We start from the raw sequence: 21,077 nt of genomic DNA, 5'->3' as shown, positions 1-21,077 counted from the left end.
CACTTTGGCCTCTTATCTCTTCTCCTCATCTGCCTATCACCTCCCTTGGTGCCCTCCTCCTTTCTTTTCTTCCATGGCCCACTCCCCTCTCCTATCAGATTCCTTCTTCTCCAGCTCTTTGCCTTTTCCACCTATCTCCTCCCAGTCTCTTACTTCATCCCTCCTTTGCCTATCCACCTGACTTCACCTATCATCTTCTAGCTTGTCCTACGTCCCTTCCTTCCATCTTCTTATTCTGGCATTTGCCACCTTCCTTTCCAGTCCTGATGAAGGGTCTCAGCTCAAAACGTCGATTGTTTATTAATTTCCATAGATGCTGCCTGAACTGCTGAGTTCCTCTGGCATTTTGTGCATACTGCTTTGCATTTCCAGCTTCTGCAGAATTTATTTTGTGTTTATGCCATCAAGTTACCTCTGGCTGAGGAATGCTTGCCCTTGTGGCACTGTGTGAAGAATGGGCATGTATGAAGGACATAGAGAGCAGAGAAGTCCATGATAACTGTTACGTTTGTTCTTAATAAAGGCAAACCGCGTGGGTAAGAAACGCTAGCACATCTTTATTTAAAGTTAATGGCTCTAGCGCCACACGAGCATGTGTGCCCAACTCATGGCTTCTGCTCAACCTGCGTGCATGTCACCAGCTCCCCCACATCACAAGTTCCGACGGATCCTGTCTGAACTCACAGAGCTCCTTCTGTTGGCTGCGTATCATACTCCTCCTGTCGGCTTGTGTTGAACTGGTGCAGCTGTTCTGATCTTGGGGACTGCGTGGTCTCCCCATCTTCCTTTTTTTATTTTTCCTCTTCTACTTCGGTGAGGATTGTGGTGATATTTTTGATTCCCCGTCTTTAACTGGAAGTCGATGAGAGACAGATTTTGAAACAAAGCTGCATGATGTGGAAGCAAGACTGGCGACTTCCAGATCATGATCACTCTGTTCAGCACTGGCACCCTGGTTGTCATGGTGCTGTAGCTGGTGTGGACATCTATGGAAACTGGAGTTCCTGTGCTTCTCTTGCATAACCTCTCTGGTGCTCTCATGGGTGCTGTTACAGGTTTCTCAAGTTACATCATGTAAACATACAAACCCTTTAAAGACGTCTGCATACTCTTCCATAAGTATTATGTGGTCATCTCTGGGTTGTGAAGCCACTAGGTTGAGCCTGTACTCTTTTTTCTACAATCAGTAGCTGTGCCTTTAGGTGCTGCCCCTTGTGCTTGAAGGTCTCTACACAGCCTCCTTTTACTGGAATGTTCTCTCCAGTGTAGCCTGTCACTTTTAACTTCACTCGGTAAATCTTGCTCTTTACTGTGAGGGTCTTGTAATCATCGATGGATAACAGAATCACCTGGTATCCGGTGTTGAGATTGAGTGGAATTACTGTCTCATTCAGAGTCACTGGAACAATTGTTTCCAATTACCAACACCAGCAGTTTGCAAAGAATCCACCAAAACATCCTCAATGTCCTCACCAACTGTGTGTATCTTTCTCTTGGTAGTCCCAGCTTTGCAGCACTTTGCAAAATGATTTTCCTCTCACAATTATTGCAGGACTTTCCACATGCAGGACACGTCTTTGTGATGTGCCTCCCTCCACACTTACTGTTTGAGCCTTCCTCTTTGCTGTGCTGTCGCTTCGGGAAACGCCTTGTGCTCTGCCCCTCTGTTTTCACAGCATGCACTAATGTTTCTACGCTGTATAGCTATTTAGCTTGAGACTGTGTGGTCTCTGCTGCCCTACACACATCCATAGCCTTTTCCAGTGTTAAACCTTTTCATGAAGCAATCTTTCTCTGAGAGCTTTATCAGGGAATCCACAAACTATTTTGTCTCTGACTAGTGAGTCTCTCAAATTTCCAAACTCACAGGACTTACTCAGTGTAAGTAGCTCAGCTAAGTATTTGTCAAAGCTAACACCTTGTTCTGGTCACAGGAAAATAATGTATATTTTTCAAATGTTATGTTTTTACTTGGGACAAAATACTTCCAAATTTTTTTCATCCGTATCCAGTGTCAGAGCAGACTCACCAATTTGAAAACTCCTATAGATGACCAAAGCATCCTCGCAAATACGTGTAGAAAGATAGACACTTTCAAATGTTCATGCTGGCCATTAAATATTTGAGGGGTGATTGATAAGTTCGTGGCCTAAGGCAGAAGGAGTCAATTTTAGAAAACCTAGCACATTTATTTTTCAACATAGTCCCCTCCTACATTTACACACTTAGTCCAGCGGTCGTGGAGCATACGGATCTTGGAGTTCCAGAAAGTGCCCACGGCAGGGGTGATTGATAAGTTCGTGGCCTAAGGTAGAAGGAGATGAGTTATACTGCTCTCATTACATGCACATGCAGTGCAATTCTTCGAGTGATTATGCAGAGAGTTTGAGGTTAATAACTCATTAGGGGTGATTGATAAGTTCGTGGCCTAAGGTAGACGGAATTAAGTTATTAAACTTTCTGCATAATCACTCAAAGAGTTGAACTGCATGTACATATAACGACAGCTGTATAACCCATCTCCTTCTACCTTAGGCCATGAACTTATCAATCACCCTTGCTGTGGGCACTTTCTGGAGGTCCAAGATCCGTATGCTCCACGACCACTGGACTAAGTGTGTAAATGTAGGAGAGGACTATGTTGAAAAATAAATGTGCTAGGTTTTCTAAAATTGACTCCTTCTACCCGAGGCCACGAATTTATCAATCATCCCTCGTAAATTGAATGGCTGTTTGAAGCATTTCTACTTATCAGTTAGATTGCTGGTAAACTGCATAGGTGTGGGAAAGTTTAGGTCATCTATAACAGAACATTTTGGGCTTCTCTCACCTGAATTTCTTGGTGAATTTGGTGACACAACATTCTCTTTAGCTGGCAGCTTCTCTCTGTCAGAAATGGATGATACGGAGCTGAATGTAAGGTCTGGGGGTGAGGAGGAGCACTGAAAATCAGCGACGAAGTACTGAAAATCAGCAATCAGCAACGAAAATCACATCAGTGAACCTGCGGAATGGACCGTCATTGAGAACATGAATTTCCACATAAGGCAGTACCTCTTGGCAGAAAGGTTACTTGTTACTAGGAAGCTGTGTGTCTAGCTGGGGGACAGGGAAGAGGAATGCCCACGGTACAGGTACACAAATTGCCGACAGTTGAGCTACAGACCTGTAAGGTCAGAAAGGCAGTAAAAGCAACAATGGGGTTTACTTTCTAGATGGAGGGAACTGAATAGTAGGGACGTTTTGAAAAACCTGCTGTGTATTGAATCTTGGTTAGATAACACAGAGTGTTGCTTACTGTTCAAAGTCTAAGTCAGGTTTATTGACATAAGCGCATGGACACATATGTACAGGTGCACTGTAAAACTTACTTACAGCAACATCACAGGCACATGACGTCATGACAGCAGCATTCACCAGTGAAAAATATAGTTAAATTAAAAACTTCGGCTGAATGACCCTTCTTTCGTCTCTGTATCTGATGTGATCCTATATAACGTCCACCCGGTTTTCAAACCATGGTTGAACTTTTTTCTCAGCTCCATTTTCCCACCTTCTCCATTTAACCCTCAACCCTTTTAGTAATCAATAACCCCTTTAACAATCGCTGCCTTAACTACACACAATGACTTGGCCTTCGCAGCCCTCTGTGGCAACGAGTTCTACAGCTTCTCCATTCCTCCTCGTCTCGGTTGTAAGTAGATGTCGCTTTATCCTGAAGCTGTGCCCTCAGATCCTAGACTCTGCTAACCAAAACATCCTCTCCACATCCACTTTCTTCAGGCATTTCAGTATCTGGTAGACCAATGGGACTCACCCCCTACACCCCCACCCCCCCCCCCATCCTTCCAAACAAAAGCGGAAAATGCCAGAAAAACACAGGTGGGATCAGTGGAGGGAGAACCTCTGAAAGAATTGGGTCGATGTGCCCTCCTCAGATCAAGAAGGGCCAGACACCAAACCCTGCTGATGCAAGGTCGGACGGAAGCACAGCTGACGCAGCTGATCACTTGAGCAGCTTCGTTGCTAGGGAAAAGCACGCTTCGCTGTGGCCTGTTCGAAAGGGTTTCAGGAGGTGCAAAATCGTGCACGCAACGTGGCAGGAGACTGAGAAAGGGCAAGAGGCTCTCAGGTCCAGGGAGGAAGCAAAAGCCTCCCCACCATTGAGGATATCCTCAAAGGGCATCAGGAAAAAGGCATCCACCATTAAGGGCCCTCATCATCAGGCACATGCCCTCTTCTCATTAGGGAGGAGGTATAGAAGCCCCGAAGACCCACAGTCAAAACTTTTTGAAACAGACCCTTCCCCTGCACCATCAGATTTCGGAACGCTCCATGAGCCCGTGGACATTGTTCTTTTGATTTAATTCACAGGTACAGCACAGTAACAAGCCCTTCCAGCCCAACGAGCCCATGACGCCAAATTACACCCCTGTGCACAATTAACCTGCTAAACCATCATCCTCGGAACATGGGAGGAAACCAGAGCGCCCTGAAGAAACCCACGCATGCAGAATCAGGTTTAATATCACCGCCAGAGCTCATGAAATTTGTTAACTTCGCAGCAGTAGAATGCAATACATGATTGTAGAAAAAAGTGGTGAATTACAGTAAATGTATTAAATGGTTAAATTAGACAAGTAGTGCAAAGAAGAGAAATAAAATAGCGAGGTAGTGTTCGTGGGTCCGATGTCCATTCTTCCAGAGGGGAAGAAGCTGTTGAGTGTGTGCCTTCAGGCGCCTGTATCTCCTTCCCGACAGTAACAATAAGAAGAGGGCACGTCCTGGGTGACGGGGGTACTCAATGATGAACGTCGCCTTTTTGAGCCAACACTCCTTTAAGATGTCCTGGATACCACAGAGACTAATGCCCATGATGGAGCTGACTAATTTTACAACCCTCTGCAGCTTACCTTAATCCTTTACAGAAGCCCCCCACCCTCCACCATACCAGACGGTGATGCAGCCAGTTAGAATGCTCTCCATGGTACATCTGTAGAAATTTGTAAGTGGTTTTGGAGATAAACCAAATCTCTTCAAACTCCTAAAGATATATAGCCGCTGTCTTGCCTTCTTTATAGCTGCATGAAAGTCCAGGATAGACCCTTAGAGATGTTGACGCTCAGGAACTTGAAATTGCTCACCCTTTGCACTTCCAATCCTTCTGTGAAGATTGGTTTGTGGTCCCCCGTCGTTCACAGACAGAACTTAAAAACTTACAGGCAGCGGTGGGAATCGAATCCTGGTCTCCAGCCTGTAAAATGATGCACTAACCACTACGCTACCATGTCGCCCCGGTGCTCTATCTTTTTAAAATTGTCACTTATAGTAATTATTTATGACTTGCACTGCTCCACACTGTTGCCACAATCAACAAATGTCACAACGTATGTCAGTGATAATAAATCTGATTCTGATTCTGATTCTGAAAGGTAGATACTGCCATTTGTGGTCGAGCTGTGCCAATTGACTGGTCCCATCCTAATGAAGCTAGCAAGTTCTGCAAGAAAGAAGGTAGAGGGAGGAGAGGCGTAGGTGATCAGGGTGGGTTACAGGAAGAGCCAATCAGCTGGTCTTAAAGAGGTAACCCTTTCTGTATAATGGATGAGAGGATGGTGATACTTACCCAAGTGATGTGTTACCTCACAGTGCTGCTGTTTCCATGGATCCGGACCCAGTGTCCCTATAAAGCTCAAAGTTCAATGTAAATGTATTGTCAACAGCGTATTTGTCGCCGTATACTACCCCCAGATTCATTTTCTTTCAGGAATTCACAGTAGACCAAAGGAAAACAATAGAATCAATGAAAAACTGCACACAAGTAAAGACTGACAAACAACCAATGTGGAAAAGAAGACAAATTGCACAAATACAAAAAATCTAATAAATAAATGATACTATGAACGTGAGTTGTAGAGTCCTTGAAAGTGAGTCCTTATAAGGAAGTGAGTGAAGTTACCCACTCTGGTCCAAGAATCTGATGGTTGAAGGGTAGTAACTGTTCCTGAACCTGGTGGTGTGGGGCCTAAGGCTCCAGTACCAGCTTCCTTCCCAATAGCAGCAGGAAGAAGAGAGCATGGCCTGTATGGTGGGAGACCTCGATAATGGAAGTGGTGGGTGTTTGGATCTACTATGTATGACAAGAGGGAGTGAATCTGGAAGTAGGCCTTTAATCAAGAGATGGCTTTGTGTTGGAAGGTTTGGAGCCATGCTAATCCAGGCAAATGGCAAACCTTTCCTGGATTTCCATCTACCTGAAAGGAATGGCATTTCCCACTCAAGCAATAACGGAGAAAGGCAAATCAGCCAGAAAGGAAACAGTGATGAAGTCAAGGATTCATCCTCCTATTCCCTGTATCTGGAAGATTCACTCTCATCCGTCCCTCAACTCAGAAATGGAGCCACTCAGAAGATCTCTTTCCATTCCGGGAATGACACAGGATTTAATTCCAAGTAGAATAGAAAAACATGGATTGAAAGCCTTGTTCCTTCTTCCTGGTGTTGCCTCAGCGTTTAAATCTCAAAGCAGGGGATGTGTGGCTGGTTCCAGCCCCAGCATAACACGACTTATTGGAGCGTGCTTTCATTCCCTGCTGAGTACTGGTATGAATTATGGAATCTGGGGCCTTTAGATGTGGTTTACATAGAAAATACTTCCTTGAGATATCTTGATATAATGTGAAGTGACCCAGGGGACCTGCTGAAACTGAATAGTCAGGAAGACTATTTTCTTACAAAGAAATCCAGATTATTTTTCATGCCTTAATCAAAATTGGCAGAAATCACCAGGCCCCATGGGCAGAAGATCAAGTTGACAATGTTTGAACTCAACAGCTCAATATATCACATGGAATGCAGTCAGAAAGGGAGAAAATTAGAAGACTTATAAGGGCTGATTTTGTGCGAGAGAACTCCAAGGGAGTGCAGATTAGGAATCCAAGGTCACGTGGCTCTTAATTTTTCCATCAAGCGATATTAATCTGTGCAAGCACCCAGTCCGCGACGCCACATGGAGGATGCCTGTCTCATGTGAACAGATCACAGACCCAACAGCTATCTTCTGCTAGGCGCTGGCAGTCATTAAAGGGAAGGAGGTTCTGTGACCTTTCCTTCTTCATTATTGTCTTCACTCAATCTCACCACTTCTGGAAGCTACGTCCTGTCACGCATTTGCTGTCATTGCCCAGGCCGGTGGCTTCGGATGACAGGAATGTTCTTGTATCTTTCTTAGTCCAACAACAATAACAAAAATACCAAGGGAAAAAAACCAAACTATTCGCTCAAGTCACAAATCATTCTGAGACTGACTATATTTTAAGGGAAAGAAGAGGGATTAGGGCTTGTATAACTCTGGTCATAACCCAAAGCATTTACCGGCAATAAAACACTTTTGAAGCGAAGCGATTATTGGAAGGTAGAGAATGTGGCAGAAACTCTATGTATAACCAGGTCCCAGCAGCAATAATATGATAATGACCAAATAATCTATTTTAGGTCCTAAAGCTGGTAGTCTGGAACAACACTAGAAAATTAGCAGATCGGGCAACATCTGTGGAGAGAGGAACTTCTGGTCAGATACAGGTAGACCTGTACCCTATACCCGGCTGGAAACCTGAGAAGAGTTTATTCTTAGAGAAACAATGCTTCAGAACTGAGAAGGGGGGAAAACTAAAGTCAAGTTTAAGTTGGAGAGAGGATTGGGAGGGAAAAGGAATAAAAATCATTAATAAAATCTCTGAGGGAGGGCGATCAGTATGGCTGTGGGGTGAAATGGTGAAATTTAGTCATTGGTAGGCTGATGGTGATAGTTAGACAGAGGGTATGTGTCAATAAAGGAAGGTAAAAAATGTGAAATGAGAGAAGGTAGAAAAGTACACAGATAAAAGGAAAAGAGAAACAGGGTAATGTTTCAGGTCAAAGACTTCATTAAAAATGGGAAAAAGAGAAAATAAGTTTGTTCTAATTTGTACAGAGAATGTGGGAGGGACAGTTTGGACAAAGGGAATATCTCTTTTAAGGTGAGGTAAGGTTATATTGATTGAATAGTAAATGCCAACCAAATGTCCAGGGATATCTTCTTGCTTATCAAAGGTTTTGTATCATAATTTGTTCTACAATCCTTAATCTGACAGCACCTCCAAGAGAGCCTCCAGTGTGATAGCTTAAACTTTGTGTTCTTGACTAAAGTGGCACTTGAACCTTCCAACTTCCAACAAAGGAAACAGAGTCTCCATTGTCCCAGATTTATAAGATAAAGGTAAGCTTTATTTGTCACATATACTGTAGCTGGAAACATACAGAGAAATGTACAGCGAGGGCTGTGCTGGGCAGCCCACAAGTGTCACCACGCTTCCAGCACCGACAAAACATGCCGACAACTTACTAACCCTAACTGTACGTCTTTGGATTTGGGGAGAAAATCTGGGCACCAGAGGAACCCATGCAGTCATGGGGAGGACATCCAATCTGCTTACAGACAGCGGCAGGAATCGAAACCCTGATCTTACAGCTGGCACTGTAATAGCATTATGCCAACTACTGAACTACCATGCCACCCTTGAGTTAACACCCCAAAGAAAGAATTCATATGTTGTAGTAGGGTTCAGGCACAAGTGGACAATCCCAGAGTTATCTCCTGCCACAGCTGATCCTACCAACAGGGACCAACTGCTGGACTAACCTTAAGTAGATCAATTTAATCCTTAAATCTCAAGTAGGAAAATGGAAATGTTGGTCTAATGGATTTATTAGTGTATGTCTGGTTTATAACTCCTAATCAGGATATGTGTGGAATCAGCTTCAAAGTAGCTTTGACAGAGCACCAGAAAGCTAGGGGAAGATGGGGAGAAGTGGTCAACATAGGACTGAAGACCATGAAATGTTTGGATTGAAATGGAGAAGGTGGGATGCAAAGATTGTACAGTGCTGCTGTGCCAACGAGATGATAAAATGCAAGGTTCATCATTGGACGAGCAGACAGAACAGAGAGGCAGCAGGAAGCCTGGAGGTTGTGGCTAAAGACGCTAAACTAATTACTTTAAAGTGCGGTGGGAAAGGAAAGAAATTGGAGATAAATAGGGTAAAATTTCATGTTTATAGACCGTTGATGAATTGGTCCAGTGACCGATGAGCTCAAAAGCACAAATAAATAATTGCCAATGCCACCTGCAGGAAGTAAATCATATCCCAGGAGTCTTCATAATGCATTACGCTTGCATCATGCATTAGAATTAATTAGATAAGGCTAATAAGCTAACAAGATATAATAGAAAGTATTTTTTGTAGTCCTAATGGATTTAGTTCCAGGACAACTAGAGATAGTGCTAGCCCTATTCTGATTACTGTTGTGTAGGGAATATTGAAATTCTGAATTGTTTGTAACTTTCAATCATTAATGCCATCTCTGTATAATACAAAAAAACTGTATAATTAAGTAGCCTCACAGTGTGAGGAGGGACAGGCTGAATTCAATGTAAATAAATATCAGTGCACTCTTCTTTATCTTCAGACCACAGCCAACATAATGGGAAATTCAATGGAAAATAAAAATAGAAAATGCTGGGGTATTCAGCAGATTGGAGCAGAATCTGTGGATAGGGAAGTATTTAATGTTTCAGTTTAAGGAGCTCTTTTATGCTGCATTGGATCTGGGGTAACAAGATGGAAATTTAGTGCAGACAATTGCAAGTTATTACAGTTTGGCAGGACAAACCAGGGTAAGACTTACACAGTGAATGGTAGGACACGGAGGGGTATGGCAGAACAAAGGGATCTGAAAACACAGATCCATAATTCCTTGAAATTGGTGTTGCAGGGTGGATAGGGTCATAAAGGGAGCTTTGGCACATTTGCTTTCATAAATCAGAGCAGGATTTATAAATCAGATTTATAAATCAGGATTGATAAATCAGAGCAGTACAGGATTGGCCTACAATGTTAAGGTTTTACTAGACATTGGTGAAGCCGAATTTGGTGCATTGTGTGAAGCTCTGGTCATCTACCTACAGAAAAATATTCAAGAAGCGATTCTGGCTTTAAGATGGTACACGGGCGTAAAGGAGAACAAAATAATTGTTACTTCAGATCTGAAGCAGCGTAAAAAACACAGTAAACATAAAAACATAATGAATATATATATAAACCACAACATACAAGTATGCCATATGTACTCACGATTAGCTTCAGATGGTACGTACAGTACACAAAGTGACGAAAATGAAAGCTATCAAAAAGCTTAGAAGGATATTGCCTGGACTTGTGGACCTGAGCTATAGGGGAAGGTTGAAAAGGTCAGGACAGCATTCCCTGGAGAATAGGAGAATGAGGGGCGAACTTATAGAGGTATACAGAATTATGAGGGGTATAGATAGGGTGAATGCATGCTGGCTTTTTCCCCTGAGGCTGAGTGAAACTAGAACTAAGGGTCATAGGTTTGGGATGAAAGATTAAATATTTAAGTGGAAGCTGAGGGGAAGCCTCTTCACTCAGATGGTGGTCTGAGCGTGGAATGAACTGCCAGCAGAAGTAGTAGATGCAGGTTTAATTGTAATATTTACGAGAAGCTTGGTCTGAGAGCAGGTGGATAGGACTAAGCAGAAAAAGTAAGGCAAAGAATAGATGGGCTGAAGGGCCATTTTTGCGCTGTTGTGCTCTATGACTCTGTGGCTCCATAAAAATGAACAGTAACATTTTTCCTAAGTGATGTCAAGCGTTAAGTTGATGCAGAGAGTTACTGCAATGTTACCAGGAATGGGAGACTTCCGTTATGTGGCAATGTTAGCAAAGCTGGAATTGTTCTTCCTAAAGCAGTGAAATTGAAGGCATGATTTAATACAGGTGCGTACTATTATGTAGGTTCTCCTGGATAAAATAAGGAGAAATCTTTTCCAATGGCTAAAAGATTATGAGCTAGATAACAATCCTTATCTGATTGGCAAAAGATCCAAGCAGAGTTTTGTGTTGTGCAGTAAATTGTTATAATCTGGAATGTCCTGTCTGGCAGAGTGAAGGAAGCAGATCCAATAACAAATTTCCTTTAAACGCATTTCAAAAGAAAACATCCCTAAGGCTGAAAGAGTGAGATTAATAAGGAAGCCCTTTTAATGAACTGACACAGATACGAGGGACCGAACGGACACCTTCGGAACTGCATGTTCCTCAGGTTCTGTTTGTACAGCACAGCACTGCGATAAGTCACTGCTGTTGCCCACTCAGAACAGCTGGGCTGTGACTGAGTTTTGACAAATGAGAGACCTTTCAGTAATTGTGAAAAATTATTCACGTGAATCACAGGTCCATTCCAAAACAGCTAATGGGGCTGAGAGGAGAGTTTACTTCCATGTATATGTAATTGTTTTTGGATTGACTAATTGACTGTGGGGAAAAGAGTGTTAATCCATTAATTGTCCTGTGTATTAAATGATCACGTTCATTCCTTGCCAGGTGAAGAAGTTCCCCTTAAACATTTCAACTTTCACCCTAAACCTATGATGTCCAGTTCAAGTCTCACCCGACCTCAGGCGAAAAAGCCTGCTTGCATTTTCCTTATCCATACTCCTCTTTATTTTGTATACCTCAATCAAACCTCCCCTCACTCTCCTACACTCTCGGGAATAAAGTCCCAACTTACTCAACCGTTCCCTGTTAATCAGGTCCTCAAGTCCTCGCAACTTCCTTGGAAATTTTCTCTGTACTCTTTCAATCTTATTGATATCTTTCCTGTAGGTAGATGACCAAAACTGCACAAAGTACTCCAGATTTGACCTCAGCAATGTCTTATACAACTTAATCATGTACTCAGTATATGATTTAATAAGGTCAAAGTGCTAAAAGTTCTCTTTATGACCTGTAACACCACTTTCAAGGAATTATTCCCAGATCCCTCTGTTATACCATACACCTCTATGTCTACCGTTCACTGTGTAAGTCCTAACCTGGTTTGTCCTCGCAAAGTGCAACATCTCACACTTGTCTACATTAAATTCCATCTGCCATTTCTCAGCCCATTTTTCCAGCTGGTCCAGATCCCACTGCAAGTCATGATAACCTTCCTTGCTGTCTGCTACATCCCCAATCTTAATGTCATCTGTAAATTTGCAGATCCAGTTTACCACGTTATCATCCAAATCATTAATATAGATGACAAACAACAATGGACCCAGCACCGATCCCTATAGGACACCACTAGTCACAGGCCCCCAGTCAGAGAGGCAACCATCTACTACCACTCCCTGTCTTCTCCTGCTAAGCCAATGTTGTGTCCAGTTTATGACCTCATTCTGAATGCCAAGCGACTGAAACTTCTTGACCAACCTTCCATGCAGAACTTTCTCAAAGGTCTTACTAAAGTCATGGAGACAACATGTACTGCCTTTCTGTTATTCTGGTGTCTTCTCCCTTCCTTTCCAGCCCCGAAAAAAGATCTTGGCCTGAAACGTCGACTGTTTATTCATTTCCACAGATGCTGCCTGACCTGCTGAGTTCCTCCACCATTTTGTGTGTGTTGCTTTGGATTTCCAGCATCTGCAGAATTTTTCATATTTAAGATCCACTGCCTTTTCTTCATTAACTTTCCTAGTAACCTCCTCGAAAAACTCTGTAAGATTAGACATGACCTACCACACACAAAGCCTTGTTGACTTCCTTAATCAGGACCTCTCTAATCAAATACTTATATATCCTGTCCCTTAGATTACCTTCCAGTAATTTATCCACTGACATCAGGCCCACCGGCCCTTAATCTCTTTGCTTATTCTTAGAGCCTTTCTGAACAACGGAACATTATCTATCATCTGGTCTTCCGGCACCTCACACATGCTAAGGGCAATTTCGAATACCTCTGCCAGGGCACCTGCAATTTGTGCACTCGCCTCCCACAAGGTCTGAAGGGACACATTGTCAGGCCCTTGGGTCTTATTCACCCTAGTTTGGCTCAAGACAGCAAGCATCTCCTCTTCTAGATAAGGCCCATGACCACACTACTGTTTTACCTCAGTTCTATAAACTCTATGTCCATCTCCCACATAAATACAGACACAAATATCCATTGAAGATTCCCTCCATCTCTTTTGACTCCATGCCTAGATGACTACACTGATCTTCAAGTGCACCAATTTTGCCCCTTGCTATCCTTTTGCTCTTAATATACCTGTGGAAGCTCTTGGAATTCTCTTTCACTTTGTCTGCCAGAGCAACCTCTTGCCTTCTAGCCCTCCCGATTTCCTTCTTATGTGTTCTCTTGCATTTCTTGTAATCCTCTATCTCATCCAACCCCTTTACATTACGGTAGTCCCTGTTGATACGTAAATAGTTAAAATCACCTACAATCACAGCTTTACATTTCTTGTAACTGTCTGCTATCTCTCTACAAATTTGCACCTCTAATTCACACTAACTATTCGGAGGTCTATAGTATAATCCCATTAATGCAGTCATTCCTTTCTTATTCCTCATTTCCACCCATATAGCCTCAATCGACGAGCCCTCCAATCAGTCCTGTCTGAGCACTACCATGACGTTTTCCCTGACTTGCAATGCCAATCCTTCCCCTTAAAATCCTCTCGCACTTCCATGTCTAAAACAACAGAACTCCACAACAATGACTTGCCATTCCTACCCCTACTGTAGCCAAGTCTCATCAATGGCTACAATATCATAATTCCATGTGCTGATCTATGCTCTAAACTCACCCACCTTTTCTGCAATGCTCCTTGCATTGAAATTGATGCAATTCAGAATATTTGTTCCACCGTACTCAACCTTTTAGTTCCTGTCTTTGTATGTAGGCTTGACATCTACAGTACTTTCCCCACAACCTCTCAACTATCTGTCCCAGCACTTTGCTTCCCATCCCCTACACCTCTAGTTTAAACACCCCAGAGTAGCACCAGCAAGCCTTCCTACAGTATATTGGTTCCCTTGTAGTTCCACCTTTCCTGCAAGAAATCCAAAGCCCTCCCCACTGATCCATCTCCTCAGCCACGCATTAAACTGTATCTCCTTCTAATTCTTGTCTCGGTATCACGTGGCACAGGTAGAAATCCCGAGATCACAACACTGGAGGTCCCTTCCTTCAACTTAAAGCACGTAGCTGCCTGAACTCACTTTGCAGAAAAAAACTTGGGCAGATTATGAGAATAGGCAAAGAAGTGGCAGGTGGAATACTGCGTGGGGAAGTCATGCACTTGGGTAGAAGGAATAAAGGCGTTGACTAGTTTCTAAATGGGGAGGTAGAGGTGCAATTCAAAAATCAGGAATCAAAGGTGCAAAGGAACTTGAGAGGCCTAGTGCAAAATTACCTGAAGGAAAACTTGCAGACTGAGTTGGTAATAAGGGAAGCAAATGCAATGTTAGCATTTATTTCCAGAGGACTAGAGGTTAAAAGCAATGATATAATAGTGACACTTTATCTGACTGCATTTGGAACATTGTGAGCAGTTTTTTGGCCCCATTACTAAGGGAAGATGTGCTGGCATTGGACAGGGTCCAGAGGAAGTTCATAAGAATGATCCTAAGAATGAAAGGGTTAACATATGAAGAGCGTCTGATGATGCTGGACCTGTACCCACTGGTGTTCAGAAGGAAGAGTGGAGATCTCACTGAAATCTACTAAATATTGAAAGGCCTAGATAGTTTGAATGTACAGAGAATGTTTCCCACAGTGGGTGGATGTGGGACCAGAGGGCACAGCCTCAGGACAGAAGGACGTCCCTTTAGAACAGAAATGAGGAGGAATTTCTTTAGCCAGGAGGTGGTGAACCCATAGAAATCATTGCCACAGACGGCTGTGGAGGCCAAAGCATCGCCTGTATTTAAAATGGAGGTTGACAGGTTCTTGATTAGTAAGGGCTTCAAAGGTTATGGGGAGAAGCCAGGAGAGGGATAATAAATTGGCCATGATCAAGGAGGTCGGAACAGGAGTAGGCCACCATGCCCCTCAGCTTGCTCTTTCATTCAGTATGGTCACAACTGATCTACTCTGTACCTTTCTGTGCCCATTCTCCACAACTCCATGTTATAACTGGGCTCTCACCCTGTAAAGACTGTGGTAGTTCAGTGCCCACAGCATCACCTTCAACCACGGATAGCAGTCATCAGAGACACGAGATTCTGCAGCAGCTGGAATTCTTGAGCAGCAAACACAGAACACTGGAGGAACTTAGCAGGTAAAACAGCATCAATGAAAGAAAATGTACAGTCAATATTTCGGGCCAAGATCCTTTATCGGGACTGGAAAGGAAGGGGGCAGAAGCCAGAATAAGAGAGTGGAGGGAGGAGGAAGAGTTCAAACTGGCAGGTGATAGGTGAGACCAGGTGAGGGGGGAAGTTGCAAGGAGATAGGCAGAACAGATGCTGAGTTCCTCCACCATTTTGTGTGAGTTCCTAGGGATAGGCAGTAAATGGGTCTGCTCCCTAAGACCTCACTGATAAATGCCCTCCTGCTAAAACAGTGCGACACACAGGAGGATTCAGAGAGGGACACTTTTCCTCAGTACTGTTGGTCAGGTGGTCTGAGAGGATGTAGGCCCTGCCAAAGCAAACTTGATCAGATGCTACAGTACATCAGTTTACTATTGAGATTACATAGTCAGTAACTCAGAAGGCTTTACAAATTGACCCTGACGGTTTTAGAGCTGAATGATTTTAATAAGCAAAGCCTGGATCATCCTTCAGTTCCATACCCATTTGGTTGACATGAGGTTATCCTAGGCTGTGGCCTAGAATGTGGTCAACTCCAGCACTGGGCAGTAAAGGCCAGTCTTTCCAGAGTTCCTCATGGGTGAGATAAAACTTCCCTGTGTACTACAGCCAATGTGCATTAGTAATAGAGGGAATAGACATTGACTCCAGTGGCAAGAGACAGCTCCATCCTGCAAACTATTAATGAGCCACCTCAATTGTGCCATTCTGGGTAAATGTTGGGTGTTCAATCCAACCCCGACTTAAACTCTTCTGTACAAGATGCAGGTGAGGCCGCACTGGAACGTTGTACTCTGTTTTGGTCACCCCGCTGTGGGAAAGATGCCATTAAGCTGGAAAGAGTGCATGGAACCTTTCTGAGTATGTTGCTGGGACTCAAGGGACTGAGCTATGGAGAAGGTTGAGCAGGCTGGAATTTTCATTGGAACAGAGGAGAATGAGGGGTGATTTTATAGAGGAGCATAAAATTATGAAGGCAGGGATAGGATGAATGCACTCAGTCTTTTTCCCAGGATTGGGGAATGAAAGAGGAGAACACAAGGGTTTAAGATGAGAGGGGAGAGATTTACTGGGACCCTGAGGGGCAGCTTTTTCACCCAGGAGGTAAACGGGCTGCCAGAAGAAGTGGTTAAGGCAGGTACCATAACAACATTTAAAAGGCATTTGGACAGGTACATGGATAGGAAAGGTTCAGAGGCAAATAGGCTTTGTCATGTACCCCGTGGTAGGTTAAAGAACCAGCAGAAATAGAAAACACTTTGGAGTCCAGTATTGCTATTAACTAATAGTATTTATTAGTAACTATGCAATACAGTAATATAAATGCAGATATATAAAACAGGTTAGCAATGATTATACATAAGTAAGTGTGGAAATATATGAAAACCAAGCTTCTTCAAGTCTAAGGGTAAATAGATAGTCTTACAATGGTGAGTAAAGTTTAGTTCAGTTCGTGGTATTGAGTTGAGTAGTGATGGAGAGAGAGAGAGAGGGAGAGATTTGAGTCTTCAGGTGAGCTGACGCCGTCGATCTTCACGTTGTCCTCCGAAATCCTTTAGAAGTCACCGACTGTGACCACAACAAAGGGGACCGTTCTTCTGTGGTATACTTATCACCCCAGGCGAGGGTTAGACACACAAATAACTCCCCACCAGTCACACCCTTTTCACACTGCGAGAGCCACTGATCAATCCTCCCGATCGATCTTCCAAAACCCACCTTTTCTGTGGGCACAACAAAGCTCATTCAGTGTCCAAAACCATGTGTCTGTAGGTCTAACAACTGATCTTCTATTTATCTCACCGTGTTGAATACCAGCTGTCTATCAAGCAGCTGCTCCCTTCTCTCTCTGTAAGAACTTGGAAGCTGCTAGTGTCCTTGCAAAAGTGTAAACATGCTGCCGACAAACCATAACACCATCTCAAAGCAGTCTTCGCCTCTCTCTCTCTCCCTCTCTTTCTTTTTCTTTCTTTTAACAAGCTGTCTGTGTTGGACACCTCTCTCTCTCTCTCTTTCCAAAGCACAGTTCATAGGGGTAATTCAGGACCCTGTCACACACCCTTCCTTTTAGAAAAAAGTTTGACGCAGGCAAAATTTTAGTTTAACTGGAAATTACAGAGTTCGAAACAATACATGTATAAATCATCAGATAACAGCAAAAATGTGTACAATTTCTAACTTAACATCTGGATAAGCAATCAGCTAGAAAATTGTCAGTACCTTTCATATGTTTGATTTTCAGATCATATTCTTGCAATATCGGACTCCAATTTAATAACTGTCTATTCTTATCCTTCATCTTAGTTAGAAACACTAACAGATTGTGATCCATGTAAACCACAAGTGGTCTCTGGGCAGGACAAACATAGACTTCAAAGTGTTGTAAAGCCAGAATAAGTGCTAATAATTCCTTTTCAACAGTGGAATAATTTTTCTGTGCACATTAAATTTCTTTGAGAAATAAACTACTCGGTGTTCAATGTCAACCACACCTTTCTGTAACAGTACTGTCCCAGCAGCTTCATCACTAGCGTCTGTTGCTATAGAAAATAGCTTGGAAAAATCGGTGCTTTGAGCACAGGATGATAACACAGGATGGTTTTTAGACCTTCAAATACCTTCTGGCAAAGATCACTCCATACAAATCATTCACTCTTCCCTAGAAGTTTCATTAGGGGGAGAGCGATGTCCGTGAAGTTCTTACAAAACTTTCGGTAATATCCAACCATTCCCAGAAACCTTCTCAAAGCTTTCCTGCCTGTCGGAACAGGAACCTCAGCAATAGCTTGAATCTTGGCCTGTAGAGGAGCCAGTTGGCCCTGGCCTACTACATAGCCCAGATATGTCACTGTGGCATGACTAAACTCACTTTTAGTGAGGTTCACAGTACGATTCGCCTTGGACAGCCTTTCAAACTGTTTTTCTACCACTTCTCTCCGTTTGTCTGCCTCTCTAGCCTCATAGATCCTCTGCTTTTCTGTTTCATCAGCCTTGAGCTGTTTTAATTTCAATTTCAATTGCAACTGAATTTCAGCCTCAGTAAGTACCTTACCTTCAGCAAATAACTTTAACACCTCCTTATCAAACTTTCCCTTAGCTATATAATGCTGGTCTATTTCTGAGCTTTCTTGTGGTCATCTTTAGTCTTAACTTTTGAGCAATTCCCAACAGCACATCCCTCTTAGCATCATCCAATTCTTCAGGGGTTGGTTCCAACAGAAACCTCTCAACATTAACATCCATTTCTGCTGTTTTTCCACACAAGCAAATCAAAATGGATTTTCCCCGATCAATTCAAACAAGCACCCCAACCAATTTGTTCATATCTCGGATGCAAGCCCCAATTTTGTCACGTACCCCGTGACGGGTTAAAGAACCAGCAGAAATGGAAAACACTTTGGAGTCCAGTATTGCTATTAACTAATGGTATTTATTAGTAACTACGCAATACAGTAATATAAAATCAGATATATAAAACAGGTTAGGAATGATTATATATAAGTGTGGAAATATATGAAAACCAGGCTTCTTCAAGTCTAGGGGTAAGTAGATAGTCTTACAATGATGAGTAAAGTTCAGTTCAATTCGTGGTATTGAGTTGAGTAGTGATGGAGAGAGAGAGAGAGGGAGAGAGAGAGAGAGGGAGAGAGAGAGAGGGAGAGATTTGAGTCTTCAGGTGAGCTGACATCTTCGATCTTCCTGTTGTCCTCCGAAATCCTTTAGAAGTCACCAACTGTGACCACAACAAAGGGGACCGTTCTTCTGTGGTGGAATTATCAACCCAGGTGAGGGTCAGACACATGAATAACTCCCCACCGGTCACACCCTTTTCACACTGCTAGAGTCACTGATCGATCTGCCTGTTCGATCCTCCAAAACCCACCTTTCCTGTGGGCACAACAAAGCTCATTCAGTGTCCAAAACCATGTGTCTGTAGGTCTAACAACTGATCTTCTATTTATCTCACTGTGTTGAATACCAGCTGTCTATCAAGCAGCTGCTCCCTTCTCTCCCTGTAAGAACTTGGAAGCTGCCAGTGTCCTTGCAAAAGTGTAAACATGCTGCCGACAAACCATAACACCATCTCAAAGCAGTCTTCGCCTCTCTCTCTCTCCCTCTCTTTCTTTTTCTCTCTTTTTAACAAGCTGTCTGTGTTGGACACCTCTCTCTCTCTCTCTTTCCAAAAGCACAGTTCATAGGGGTAATTCAGGACCCTGTCACAACTTAATGTGGGCAAATGGGACCACATTTCAGGTGGCAATGTGGCCAACCAATGACCTCTCTCCAGATACTCCTGATTCCTAAGGGACGGGACTCAGTGATGGAGAGGTCTCTGAAGGCCAGGCAGAGCTGCTTAAACTTTTCTTGTGCCCGTAATCGTTTACAGAATCAGAATCAGGCTTGTTATCACTGACAAAGTCACGAAATCTGATGTTCGTAACAACAATACAAGTTAACTGTAAGTTACAATGATTAATAATAAATATATAACTACATAGATAGATAAATAAATATTGTAATAGGGGAATAGTATTCATAGCGCATTCAGAAATCTGATGGCAGAGAAGAAGAATCTGTTCTTAAAACATTGAGCATGCATCTTCAGGCTTCTGTAGCTCCTCCCCGATGGTAGTGATGAGACGAGGGATTATCCCTGATGCTGAGGGTCTTTAATGACACTTACTCCACATTAATGCTCTCTGGAACTTGTCTTCAACAACTTATCAGTGTTCTAAGATCTGTTCTAAGCTGTTGCTGGGTTGTGGGGGTGTGTGGGGTGGGAGGCTGTGAGATGTGGGGGTGTGAGATGTGAGGGTATGGGAGGTGGAGGGTGTTGCCATTAGAATTAAACCGGGTGAGGAGTAATTGCTTGCAAACTTACAACGTCTTGCCTTCCAAAGCACTTTACATTCAACAAAAAGGCACCATTGGAATCATGGAGCACAGAAAATGGCCAGCTTTTGAAAGAGTTATTCAATACTTTCCAGGTAAAAAAGCTGAAGCCACTCAGCCCATTGAATTGATACCAGCTCGCAGAGAAATCTCATTCCCTCATTAACTTTCCCATGTAAACAGTATTTTCCCACATTTCCATCAAATGCCCCCGATTCTGCCACTCACCTACACAAGGAGTAATTTACGGTCTCTGATCAACCAACCATCCCACACATCTTCGGGATGTGGGAGAAAACGGGAGCAGTGGGGAGAAACCTACACAGCCACAGACATGCAAACTCCATACAGGCAGCGCCCAAGGTCAGGATTGAACCTCAAAACTATGAAGCAGTGACTTTACCTGCTCACACTGATCTCATAACGTAGCTCTTTCAATTGAAAGTCATTATTTGGTCTGCCTCCATCACTTTTGGAGTAACAGAACCCCTCTCAGCTTTAGTCTGATTGTCACTTCCCTTCAATCTGTGCCCTCTCACCACTACTCCTTCTGCACGTGAATAGTTTCTCATCATTCAGTCATAAGCTCCTCTATAGTCACGTACGATCTCCTCGACAGAGCCATACACAGCTGGTAGACCCTCTCCTCTACAGTGCCATACACAGCTGGTAGACCCCCTCCTTTACAGAGCCATACACAGCTGGTAGACGATCTCCTTTACAGAGCCATACACAGCTGGTAGACGATCTCCTTTACAGTGCCATACACAGCTGGTAGACCCTCTCTTCTGCAGTGCCATACACAGCTGGTAGACCCCCTCCTTTACAGTGCCATACACAGCTGGTAGGCCCTCTCTTCTGCAGTGCCATACACAGCTGGTAAACCCTCTTCTCTACAGTGCCATACACGGCTGGTAGACCCTCTCTTCTGCAGTGCCATACACAGCTGGTAGACGATCTCCTTTACAGTGCCATACACAGCTGGT

At 43.3% G+C, this 21,077-nt stretch overlaps 1 protein-coding gene across 2 annotated transcripts in view; it reads left to right on the top strand.

The window, feature by feature from the left end:
- The window catches only part of LOC134336961 (ciliary microtubule inner protein 1-like), a 159,614-nt gene that overhangs the window by 52,491 nt on the left and 86,046 nt on the right, over window positions 1–21,077 (top strand). Inside the window, exons 1-2 of one of the 2 annotated variants that reach the window (XM_063031702.1) lie at window positions 7,534–7,581; window positions 8,133–8,257. The exons of the other annotated variant lie outside the window; for it this stretch is intronic. The gene's annotated coding sequence lies outside the window, so the exon portion shown is untranslated. Of the gene's footprint in view, window positions 1–7,533; window positions 7,582–8,132; window positions 8,258–21,077 lie in introns of those variants that run through there. 2 annotated transcript variants of the gene reach the window in all.

Source organism: Mobula hypostoma, chromosome 2 (genome assembly GCF_963921235.1).
Source record: "Mobula hypostoma chromosome 2, sMobHyp1.1, whole genome shotgun sequence".
NCBI classification, from domain to species: domain Eukaryota; kingdom Metazoa; phylum Chordata; class Chondrichthyes; order Myliobatiformes; family Myliobatidae; genus Mobula; species Mobula hypostoma.
Note: the sequence above shows the minus strand (reverse complement) of the source record. Positions and strands in the feature narration are given on the sequence as shown.